This window comes from Pelmatolapia mariae, unplaced genomic scaffold (assembly GCF_036321145.2).
Source record: "Pelmatolapia mariae isolate MD_Pm_ZW unplaced genomic scaffold, Pm_UMD_F_2 NODE_ptg000317l+_length_30172_cov_1, whole genome shotgun sequence".
In the NCBI taxonomy this organism is placed as follows: domain Eukaryota; kingdom Metazoa; phylum Chordata; class Actinopteri; order Cichliformes; family Cichlidae; genus Pelmatolapia; species Pelmatolapia mariae.
Window position 1 is genome coordinate 1 of NW_027052006.1, and position 11,672 is coordinate 11,672.

Consider the following 11,672-nt stretch of genomic DNA (forward strand, 5'->3'; position numbering starts at 1 on the left):
ATGAAAAGCAGTTTTACCTAAATCGCATGATATAGTACTGTCAGTAACAAGGGAATCAAAAAAGGTGGTTATAATGGGTTTCAATTGGCCACAAATGGCCACGATAGAGCCAAGAGGAACAATTTAGTGTATAGTGAATATTATTGACATTATTAAGGAGCTGATGTTGAAAATTAAAAAATCTGAAAAAAATACACACCTTTGGGAAGTTTCATTCATTTGCATTAACAGAACAAAAATGGTTGAAAAGCGAAAAGCAAAGTGGCCACAAATGGCCAGGATAGAGCTCAGAGGGTTAAAATGATTGGGTTTTTTTTTAATATTAACAGTTCACTGTTGTTATTGGTGTAGGCCAAGAAAATATGGTTGAACTGATTAAATGTAGTTAAGCTGTTAAATTTAGCAGTACTCAATGCAGCTGAAGCATTCGGTTTTGTTATTGTTTTTTCATTTTGTCTGACATGTTTTTTGAGTTTTTAATCACCAGGTCTTTGACTTTTTGTGTAATTACAAAAAACTAAGAGTGAACAATAAAAATTGAGTTTTGCTAAACAGAAAAAGTTACTCTGTTTTATTCATTCCTTTCATTCCCAAAATGTTGTAATACATGAATTATTAGTTGTAGTATATTAGTTGTACATGGTTGTAGTACACATAGTTGTTGCAGTTTGACTGCAGACAAAAAAGAAATAGAATTTAAAATATACCTCATTCACCAGTAGGACTTTCTTTTGTGTTCTATCATTTCCTCCATTTAGACTCAAATAAGTTTGATGTTTGAAGGCGCGCAGTGATGTGAAATACAAACTTCCTCCAAATAGTTTGAACCAAGAAATGTGATAAATCAAAGTTATAAAAACTAAAAGGACAGAAATCTTTGTAAAAATGTAAGAAGTAAAAATAAAATACCTCAAAAATCAACTTAAATACAATAACAAATTATTTAGGTTTGGTTATTTCCTGCCTCTGGTTAGCCTCCATATAATACGACTAGTTAAAGGGTATACATTTTTCAGTCTTTTCCAGTGACTCCTCTAACAGCCCAGTTTCCACAATGAAACCTTTTCATTTTTCTCAGGAGGACTTTCCACTCTTCCTCCCCACTTCAGAGAATATCACTTTGTGAACCAGAAAATGACCTGGACTGAAGCTCAGAGTTACTGCAGAGAACACTTCACTGACTTGGTCACCATCTACAACAGCAACATCAACCAACTGCTTGTGACAATAGCACAAAACATTAATGATTTGTCTTGGTTAGGGCTCTATAATGATCGTTACAGCTGGAAGTGGTCCATGGAAGGAAAACTGTTTGATGTTGGCAGCACACATGAATTTTTGATCTGGGCTAACGGCCAACCAGACTGTGTAAATGCAAAGGAATACTGTGTGGCTCTTCAGGGACAAACACAGATGAATGATAGACCCTGTGGAGATTCTTACCCTTTCCTGTGTTACAATGGTAGGAAAAAAGATTTGTTGCCCTAGTTATACCTACAATTTTATGAGATTCATAATGTGTTTCAAAATTCATCCTTCTTTCAATCTTTCACAGCCAAAATACAAGTTACATCTTAGTGAAGGAGAGCCGCTCCTGGTCAGCGGCTCAGTCGTACTGCAGGACATACCACACAGACCTGACCAGTATAAGAAGCAAAGAGGAGAAATCCAACATCACGCTCACTTTGAATGGATCAGGGGTTCAGTATGTGTGGATTGGTCTCTACAGGGATCCCTGGGCCTTCTGGTCTGACAACACAACCTCCACATTCACAAACTGGATGTCTTATCAGCCTGATAACTACAATTCAATTGAGTACTGTGGAGCATTTAGATTAACGACAGGGGAATGGGCGGATGTCAACTGTGGCATCAGAGTCTATTTTTTCTGTTTCACAGGTGAGGTCCAGAATGCAAACACTGTAAGATCCTGTCATCATGTAAAATACTAATGTTTGTGTTTTTATATGTGGTTCATTTTTAGCAGTGACAAAGCAAACAGTGGTGAAAATGAAGCTTCAGTCAGAGGCAGACATGCACAGCACAGAGATCCAGCAGCAGGTTTCACAGCAGGTCAGCAGTTCAGTCACCAACACAAACTTGACACAAGTTCAAACTATGCTTCATGTTTTTCATCATCTGCACATTTTGTCCAGCTGTCAGGCCTCATGCTGTCAGAAGGACTGACAGACTTCAGGATTCGTTGGAGGAAAGTCCAGAGTTACCATGACGACCAGTCAAAGAAGCAGGATGTGGACGGTGACTGCAAAACTGAAGTCTGACTGGACTGAACCACTTCATGTGTGAAGTTAATAACATGCTGTGCTGAGCTGTCTCATCCTTTAAATCTTTCAATATTTCAGAGTGTAAAGTTCCACCAACAGCTCATTTGTTCAGCTGCAGTTGTAGTTTGGTAGAAATTCTTTAATCAGAGGTCCACTCACTAGTTTTCCTGATAGGCTCTAGTCTCTTGTTTTGTTTTGCAGTTTCTCTTTCAACACTTTAGACACTGTCCTTCTGTGGACGTTACTGCACAGGCTTTGTTTGTGTGCAGTTTATTAGGATCCATAGTTCTGTTTCATCTGACAGCAACCTCTGCTGACTTACACATATGGTAAAGAAAACAATGGAGGCAGTAGTGATGTGTCGGTCATGAACGAAATGGCTCTTAGAGCCGGATCTTTCACGTGAACGACGTGAGTCGGCTCCTTATCGCGAGCTGTGGGTTGTTTTATTATTTTTTTTCTCTCACCCTCTCTCTCACACTTTTTTTCCGCTTCACTCCGCACGCGAGCCTTGTGCTTTGCGCTGGGCAGAGGGGGGAGGGGCGGTAGTTACGCTCGCAGTAGCACAGGAACAGAGCGGGAGGGAGAGACAGAGAAAGAGAGCCAGGGACAACAACGTCACATTAGAAAGGTATAGTAATCATCCACAACTATTTTCAGTTGCGGATGATAAATAATTCAGAAAGTTTATTCATGCAGGCCCATATGACAGAGAATATGAATCTTCTTTTTGTTTTCATATTTTAATTTATATTTAATTGTGTTGTGTTGTTTCAGTGTTTTGTGTTGTTTCACTTTAAATTTGTTTAAAAGGATAAAACTGAAAATTTAAATAGTTAAAAGTTGAACTGTGACTAGTTGATTTTTGTATTATATGATTTATTTATTACATTTTATGTGGAGTGAATAAATAAAAGTATATTTACGGTGGCCCCTAGAGACAAAGCACGTACAAACTCCAAAACACGTACAAACTCCAAAACACGTACAAAACACAACAGAAGTGAAGAATGTAGCCTCATGGGCAGTGTAGTCCGTGCTGCAGCAAGAATGGACTGCCATACATGTTATGTGTCTGTGAGCGAGGGGAGGGAGAGAAAGGAAAAGTCCGAGCTGTCACGGAGCAAAAACGGGAGCTGGAAGCATGTAAATATAATACTAACCACTGCAGCCAAGAAGAGTGCCTGACGAGCCCATTTGTAAGTAAGCTATTAAGACTCAACTGTACACTGTGTTCGTGTTTTCTCCGGAAAAAATAAGTTCCGTTGGAGCAGCCTTTCAACGCCTCTCTCTGTCTCTCGCTAGCAAAGTTGACCCAGACAACAAAGTAAAGCTAGTTTTCAGCTACGAGCCCGACACGGAACCCACCGTATTAGCCAGAGGTCCCTTTACTACGGTTCGGAGCCGCGGACCTTCAGTAACAGTAATAAATCACAGCAATAGTACATTCACGTAGTTGTAAACAGCATGATAATATATTAAGTAATCCAAAGTATTCAGAATACGTTACTCTCATTGAGTAACGTAACGGAATACGTTACAGAATACATTTTGGGGCATGTATTCAGTATTCTGTAATGGAATACATTTTAAAAGTAACCTTCCCAACACTGTATATAAACATATATAAAAAAAACCACTTTTTTTAACATTACTAATTCCTTTTGTGCATAATTTTATATTATTGTTAATAATAAATTAATTAAAGCAACAAACAACCTGAAGAGCCGGTTAGTGAGCCGAGCCGAAAGAGCCGGAAATCCCATCACTAGTAGGCAGACAGACAAAAAGTAATACTTAACAAAACGTGTAAATTGAAATAGTAAGTTAAAAAATGTTTCTCAGTTTTGACATTTTTGTTTGTTACATTAGCTTAGCTGGAGTGAACTGGGGATCATGAAAATAAGGACCAAGGTCCTGATAATTTAATGTGTAGTTCTGGTACTTTGAGCTTATTTTTCTATTAATAAATGAATGAGTCCTTTGTGGGTTTTTACTCTGAGTGATAAATTAGGTGACATTGCTACAGATCCATGAAAGTAAAGCTAGTTTGTGAAACTGGAGGAGCCTGAGGACTCATGACATTTCTCTTGAATATTTTGTGTGAGTCTGTATGTCTGCAGATAAACCCACAGTTTATACCGCTGTGATGTTAATCACAGATTAACCAGAGCAAGCATGAAAGCACAAGACAAAAACTGAACTTAAATAAGCACGAACGAAAAAACTAATTCTTAAATCTAAAGGGGCGACTTGGGATTGGGCCAAATGCCACACATGTAGGAAAAGAAACTGTAACAGATATAAAAATGCATTGCTGTACGTCACTGATAATCAATAAAATAAGATAAAGAGCTTGAACTGTTCTTTTTTTAAGCTTTGAATCTTTTCAGCTTATAGTTCACATGAAAGAAGATAAATGACAGGAGACTGCAGAAACATGTTATTAATGCACTTTGACATGTTGCATTGACATAATGTCCTTACTCACAGACTGACACAATAAAGCTGTCCCCATTTCAAACTGGTGACTTTGAGGAAGACGATCTCTGGATGTCTCTGAACAGCTGAGAAGAGCGGGCTAAACAACAACAGCTGGTTATAAGTTAACATTATGCCACCTTATATTAGGCCTAAGTGTCATAATAAATGACACTTTCCCTCTGATGAACAGTTTCATTGAAAGAAAAAAAAAAGTCCTGCAATGAGAAAGAAAACATTTTTTTCATAGGTAAAATTCCATGATATGTCAAAGCTCTGCCATGAACTCAATAGCTTTGCACACAGTGGTAAATAAATTAACTGTAAATTTAAGATGGTGCATTTCTGTGTCTGTCTGACTTTATTTTTCACAGGTTTAATTTTTGGTCCAGTTCCAATGTGCACCGTAAGATCATTAATCAATAAACCCTCACTGACTTAAATGACATCACCTAGATGCAGGGCTGGACTGGGACAAAAAAGGGGTCCGGGCATTTTGACCAGAGACCGGCCCACCAGGTATTACAGGAAAAGCCATGAAGCCTTTGAATGAAAACAAACGCTGTTGTGACAGTGATGTACACTGTCTTGTTGGTATATGTATGATTTCTATACATTTTACATCATACTAAAACCTTTGGTTGTAAGATTCAGATAATTATTTATTAAAAGCGAGACATTTTAAATGAGAATAAGAAAGAAAAAGTATTTCTTTGTGCCCCCTTTCCCTGTTAATGCCCTACCTGGCTCCCCTGGCAACACTTTGCTAGACCCGCCTCTGCACAGTTACCAGCTGTCAGCTACATAGAAAAGGATCCTGGTGTTATTTGTCTCTCAGAAACAGTTCATAACTTCCCTTCAACTCATTCATGTCACCTAAAAGGGTAAACCTGTTTCTCCATCACCTGTTCAGCTCTGATGATTCAGTAAGGACATCTCCTGGTTTCATCTTCATGTTTCACTCTCACCACATATCCAAACCAATATCATGACCAGCAGCTTTACAGCTGTGGCTCCAGCAAACATCAGCTGATACTAGAAATTAATATTAAATAAATTCTAACAACAGCTGGTCAAGCTTAAATGTGCTGCTGTTGTTTAGCGCGACATCCGCTGGTTTCCTCTTTCTGGCGCAAAGTGGGTGATAAACAAACACGAGAGAAAAGCCGATCAGCTGATCATTGATCAGTTTCATGATTGAAGTAGCAACAGGAGAGAATGAGAGAGGAAGAGGAAGAGGCAGCTGCAGCGCAAACACACAGAATAACTCCAGCTTTGTGTCTTTTTCCACTCTAGCTGAAGTACGGGACAAACTGTGCTCCTTTTTAGCTCAATACGAAATGCGTATATTTTCTCTGAATACGAGACGTTTCCATTTTTTACGGGACGGTTGGCAACTCTACTAACTAAACTTATGAATAAAATAAAATTTACTATCCGTATCATCATAGCACCCACCCAGCTGTATAGAAACTCCGTCATGCTAGCTAGTACGCAGTACGAGTTATTGTAACTGACTGTAAAAAAGTCAGCACAACGAAAATAAACTCCACCTAAACTTGGTTTATATCTGACCCAGATAGACTGCAGGTCATAACTTCTTACCTGAAGTTCAGTTCACCTGACACTCGGACCGGCGGCCACCTCGGTCTCTCCTCCTTCTGCCCCCCCTTTCCCTCATCCACCTGCTGGCCTCTTGTGGCAGCTCTGCCATAGCCACCACCAAACAACTGAGTTATTTTTACACATCGACCAGCATCTGGACAATCCACCACCTTGCACTGTTTATATCTTACCAAAAAAAAAAAAAAAACCCATCTGCCCATAAAAACGAAAAATCAGTCAGCCAGTCCAGCTATGCCTAGATGTCAGTAGATTGCAGTAACTGACTTCTTACCTCTCCCAATATAAATGCATAATCCTGTGGTTGCTGCTATAGGACAAACAGCCAAGAGAGATTAAAACATTAGATTCAGACTGTATCCCATAACGACCGTGTGTTTCTACACCTGTTTGGACCAGGTCTTTCCTAACTTACCTAACTGATATACGTAGCAGTATGTGTTTCTGTGTGTCGGTGTGACACCGATAATCAAACCCCTATAAAACGGGATGTGTGGGGGTATGCTGTACCCTCAGGGGAAGGGTAACGAACCTCTTCTCTCTTTCCTATCTGTTCCATACATTCCTTGTACCCCCCCCAAACTGTGGCTTCCTATTTCCTTTTATGACAGGCAGACCCCCACTGCCAATAAATTCCTCTTTCTCTACAATTAAACACACCCAGGCTTATAGCTAAATTAACCTAAAACACACACACATATCCTTTCCTATTCCTCTGATCTAAATGGTAAATAAATGGCCTGTATTTATATAGCGCTTTTCTAGTCCCTAAGGACCCCAAAGCGCTTTACATATCCAGTCATTCACCCATTCACACACTGGTGATGGCAAGCTACATAGTAGCCACAGCCACCCTGGGGCGCACTGACAGAGGCGAGGCTGCCGGACACTGGCGCCACCGGGCCCTCTGACCACCACCAGTAGGCAATGGGTGAAGTGTCTTGCCAAGGACACAACGACCGAGACTGTCCGAGCCGGGGCTCGAACCTGCAACCTTCCGATTACAAGGCGAACTCCCAACTCTTGAGCCACGATCGCCAGCTGGACCCTATCATCTAAGCAAACTCAAGCACATTTCATTCTAATCATTATTTTATTGTACTCACATTGCCAACATAGTTGCGATAAACAGGCTAACTCGAGTTTCTTGTGTTACCTTTCATGCTATAACATTTATTTTCCTCTGCTTCCACTATCTCCTCGCTGGCTGCAAGAGTGGACACTCCCCCAAGTACTCACCTGTTTCTAGTGATGGGCAAAGCGAGGCTTCCTGAAAAGCTGATGCATTCGAAGCATTTGTGCCGGAATCGCACCGAGGTTTTGAAACAATCTAAAACCATCTCCACAGCGAAAACCATCTGGACAATTTGGCATCAGCACATCTTGATGATGCAGTTCTGTGAAACAGTGAAGCAGACAAACCTGCACCTCCGAACAAATCTACTTATTATACCAGACTGTCAATATCTGTCATCATCAGATAAATCTTCAAACAAGGAAATAAAGATAATGAGACTGTTAAAGACAGGAAGATGTAATTACAATGATTAGTGTGCCCCTCTGTTAGCATTTGTTTTGCTTACAATAAATCAATTTATAAAGTCAAACATACAGAGATAGACTGCTGTGTTTACTGTAATAATCACACAGATTTACAGATGTTTTTTGGTCTCAGAGGTGGGGCCAAGTCCTTATGTAAAAGTCACTACAAGACACTGAATTCATGGTTCTTTTTCTGACTGTGATCTATAACTAAGATTCCCCAGTAAACACTTTTTATATCAGAATTCATCTCACAGTAACTGAGTAAAAACATTCAGAAAGAATAATCTCAGCTTATTACAATCAACTAATGAACATTACAAAAACAGAAGTACAGCAAATACAGTGTTTAAATTCCAATCAATACTAATAAAAGCAAACTTTTAAGCATTTTACAACAATTACTTATTCAGATCTTCTGATAAATGACACCCTGATGATCTGAGGGCTGCAAGGAGAATATTCTGCTTTGACCCTGAATAACTGATGAGATATTGAAACAGTAAAGACTCTCAGGCAGCTGTTTGTGATCTATAAGTATGTTAACATCAGGGCCAGGAGCTATTCTCGTTTGGTTTCTGATTTAGCTTCAGTTAATGTTCAGCTCATTTCCAGAGGAGCTTTGATTGTTGAAACAAGTTTCTTATTGTTGGTTTGGAACAATTTTTTTTTTTACTTTTACTTTCTTCATGGTCAAGGATCTTAAGAAACCAACGGTGTGATCTGAACACGTTTCAAGGCATTTTGCAGGAAGAAATTATCAAATAATCAATTAAACCATCATTAGGCAAAAGTAGAATTCCTTTGTGTAACCTTGCTTATGTTTATTTAAGCCCTCAGGACATCATTTACAGGATTTATGTTTTTATTGAAACAGCTCACTTGAACAAAAATACCACATATTCAGTTGTGGCAGTCGCACAACTGAATATGGTGGTAAGTATATGTTGGTTTATTTTTAGTCTTTAAATCAATGAAATGCATACAATTGTTGGTCAATATCTCAGAAACATGAAATAATAAAAAAATACTTGTCAACATGTCATATATAGAAATTATAATTTTGAAAATCATCTGTTATACTTGTTCATTCACTATATCTCTAAGGAGCTTGGAAAGAAAAGCGTCTGGACTTCTTTGAGTTTCTTGAAGGCGTTTCAGCTCTCGTCCAAGAAGCTTCTTCGGTTCTAAGACTGAAGAAGCTTCATTGGAGAGCTTCTACAGACCAAAACATAAATGTGCCATGGGCTCCCCAGTGTCACCCATCGTGACACTGGGGAGCCACTTTTCTTACATGGAGAAAGTCGAAAGTAAGGGTTTTGGCCACTGGTACAGAAGCAAATGATTTTGGTAACCTTGCCTATGTTTCTCTAAGTCCTGGGCAATTCATTTGTAAAATGTATGTTTCCATAGGTAAGGTCACATAACCAAAAATACCATTATATTTGGTTTTGGCTCTGACCACACTTCCAAAATTACATGTTGGTTTTTTTGTCAGGAAAAGTCTTAAATCATAAGTTTTATCTAAATGCCTTTGACTGTAGGTCAATATATCATAGAAAGTTAAACACTGGCTCACTCACACAGGATATCAAAGCTGACATATACAGTATTCTATACAAGCTTAGAACATAGATAAACAAATTGCTTAGATACCTTTCATTAAATGTTTTTTTCCCCTCACACACTAACTCATATTCAGTGTATGTTACCATAAATTCTACTGGAATCTGCTCCCTTCATGCGTCCTCATTTGACAGTAAAATATATGAAGATATCAAACAAAGTTTTGCTTAAAAGTCAGCTTCAGTTACCAGATGACAAGAGAGGCTGTCAGGTAAGTTACCCGTCATTAACCTTTCTATTAATCTGACTTAAACATTTTAAAATATAGACACTATCCTGTTTTGGCTGTCGGGTTTTTTTTAAGATGTTCTTTTGCTAGAAGAAATTATCAAATAAATGATCAAATAATCAATTAAACGATCATTAGTCAAAAATTGTCACAAAGATGGATGAAATAAACTCATTCCATGATAAAACATATGGTCCACTGACCTACCTCCAGCTCATAACACACACTCAAACCCTAGAGGACCAACATATAGGACTGTCACTGAGGAAACATTACAATTGTAAGTCTATCATGAAACACCAAGTCCCTAAACAGAATTTTGAGCTCATCTGAAAACTGCACGCCTCTTCATTAATCTGAGAGAAAGCTTCAAAAAGAAATAAAAGCTACATCATTAAAGTTTCTAATGTGCAATAAGATCCAGATGTGTGTCTGGAATGGAGTTTCACTCTTCCTCAGCCAGTCTAAGCTCACCAATGGTTTCCACCCAACATAACATCTAAAATTTAAGTCAAACAGTTAAATCTTGGTCTCATCAGACCAGATATTCTTGCTCATCACAGTCTGAGAGTCTTCTAGCTGCTTTTTTTTTTAAACTTCAAACTCATATTCAATGTATGTTACCATATTTTCTACTGGAATCCGCTCCCTTCATGGGCCCTTATTTGACAGTAAAATATATGAAGATATCAAACAAAGTTTTCCTTAAAAGTCAGCTTCAGTTACCAGATGACAAGAGAGGCTGTCAGGTAAGTTACCCGACAATAACCTTTCTATTAATCTGACTTAAACATTTTAAAATATAAACACTATCATGTTTTTGCTTTCTGATTTTTTAAAGACATGACAGAGTTTAATAAATATTGCAAATAACTATTTTAGTGTGCACTAAAGTATAGACTAAACAACTTATTATATTAGGGATAATAATTATGATACAGTAATAATCATGATGACTATCCATTACAGAGAAGCCAAGAATGGAAAAAACCTGTTTATTGATCATCCTGCTGCTCTCAGGTCAGTAATTGTAATATCTTAAACATTGAAATTAGACTATAAATATACTGAGACAGACATTTGTGTCATCAGGTTACATGTACAGGCATTTATTTCATATCACAATAACTGCATTTATTTTAAATGCAAGTTTTTTTGTATCATATTTATATTTTGATTAAGTAAAGAACTTGTTGTATTCAATTCTATGATAATATATCAAACTAAATAATTATTCACATTTTGAATGCTATAGCACAGTCATTCACAAACTTTGGGGATAAAAAATTCTTTTTTCTCCTTCTACTTCTTTTTCTCCTCATTTTTATTTTTACTGTGATAAACCACAATGTTTACCCAGTCTCAGTCAACCCAGATAAAATAGAGTTGTGTCAGGATGAGCACCGGATATCAGGTCTTTGTCAGATCAAATTGTAGATAAGAAGGAAATTTCCATACCAAATTTGGATGTAAGAAGAGGAATAGGATTACTGAGGTCACATAAGCTAAGGTGTGAATAGCTTCCATCTCATGTAAACTGGGCTTAGCTGGAGCTGGAGAGTCAGGAGAGGGTATAGGATGGTTTAATATTGTTTCCCAAGATTCTGTATCTGCTCCTTAGTTACTTAATTTTGGTTCCAAGGGGCTCATTAAGCTTAATCATGTTTCCCCTAAACAAAGCACCTTGGCTAATAAGAGCTTTCTGTACCAGTCAGCATCTGCTGAGTTTATGTTCTGCCTGCGTTGTTCTGTCACAGTTTACACAAAGGACGCAGTTTGCAGGATGCACTGAGGAAAGATTTTAATTGATTGTAGGTTTAAATGAGAAGGAATTGGTTTAAATTAGAGATGTCACGATACCACTTTTTTATGTCCGATACCGATAT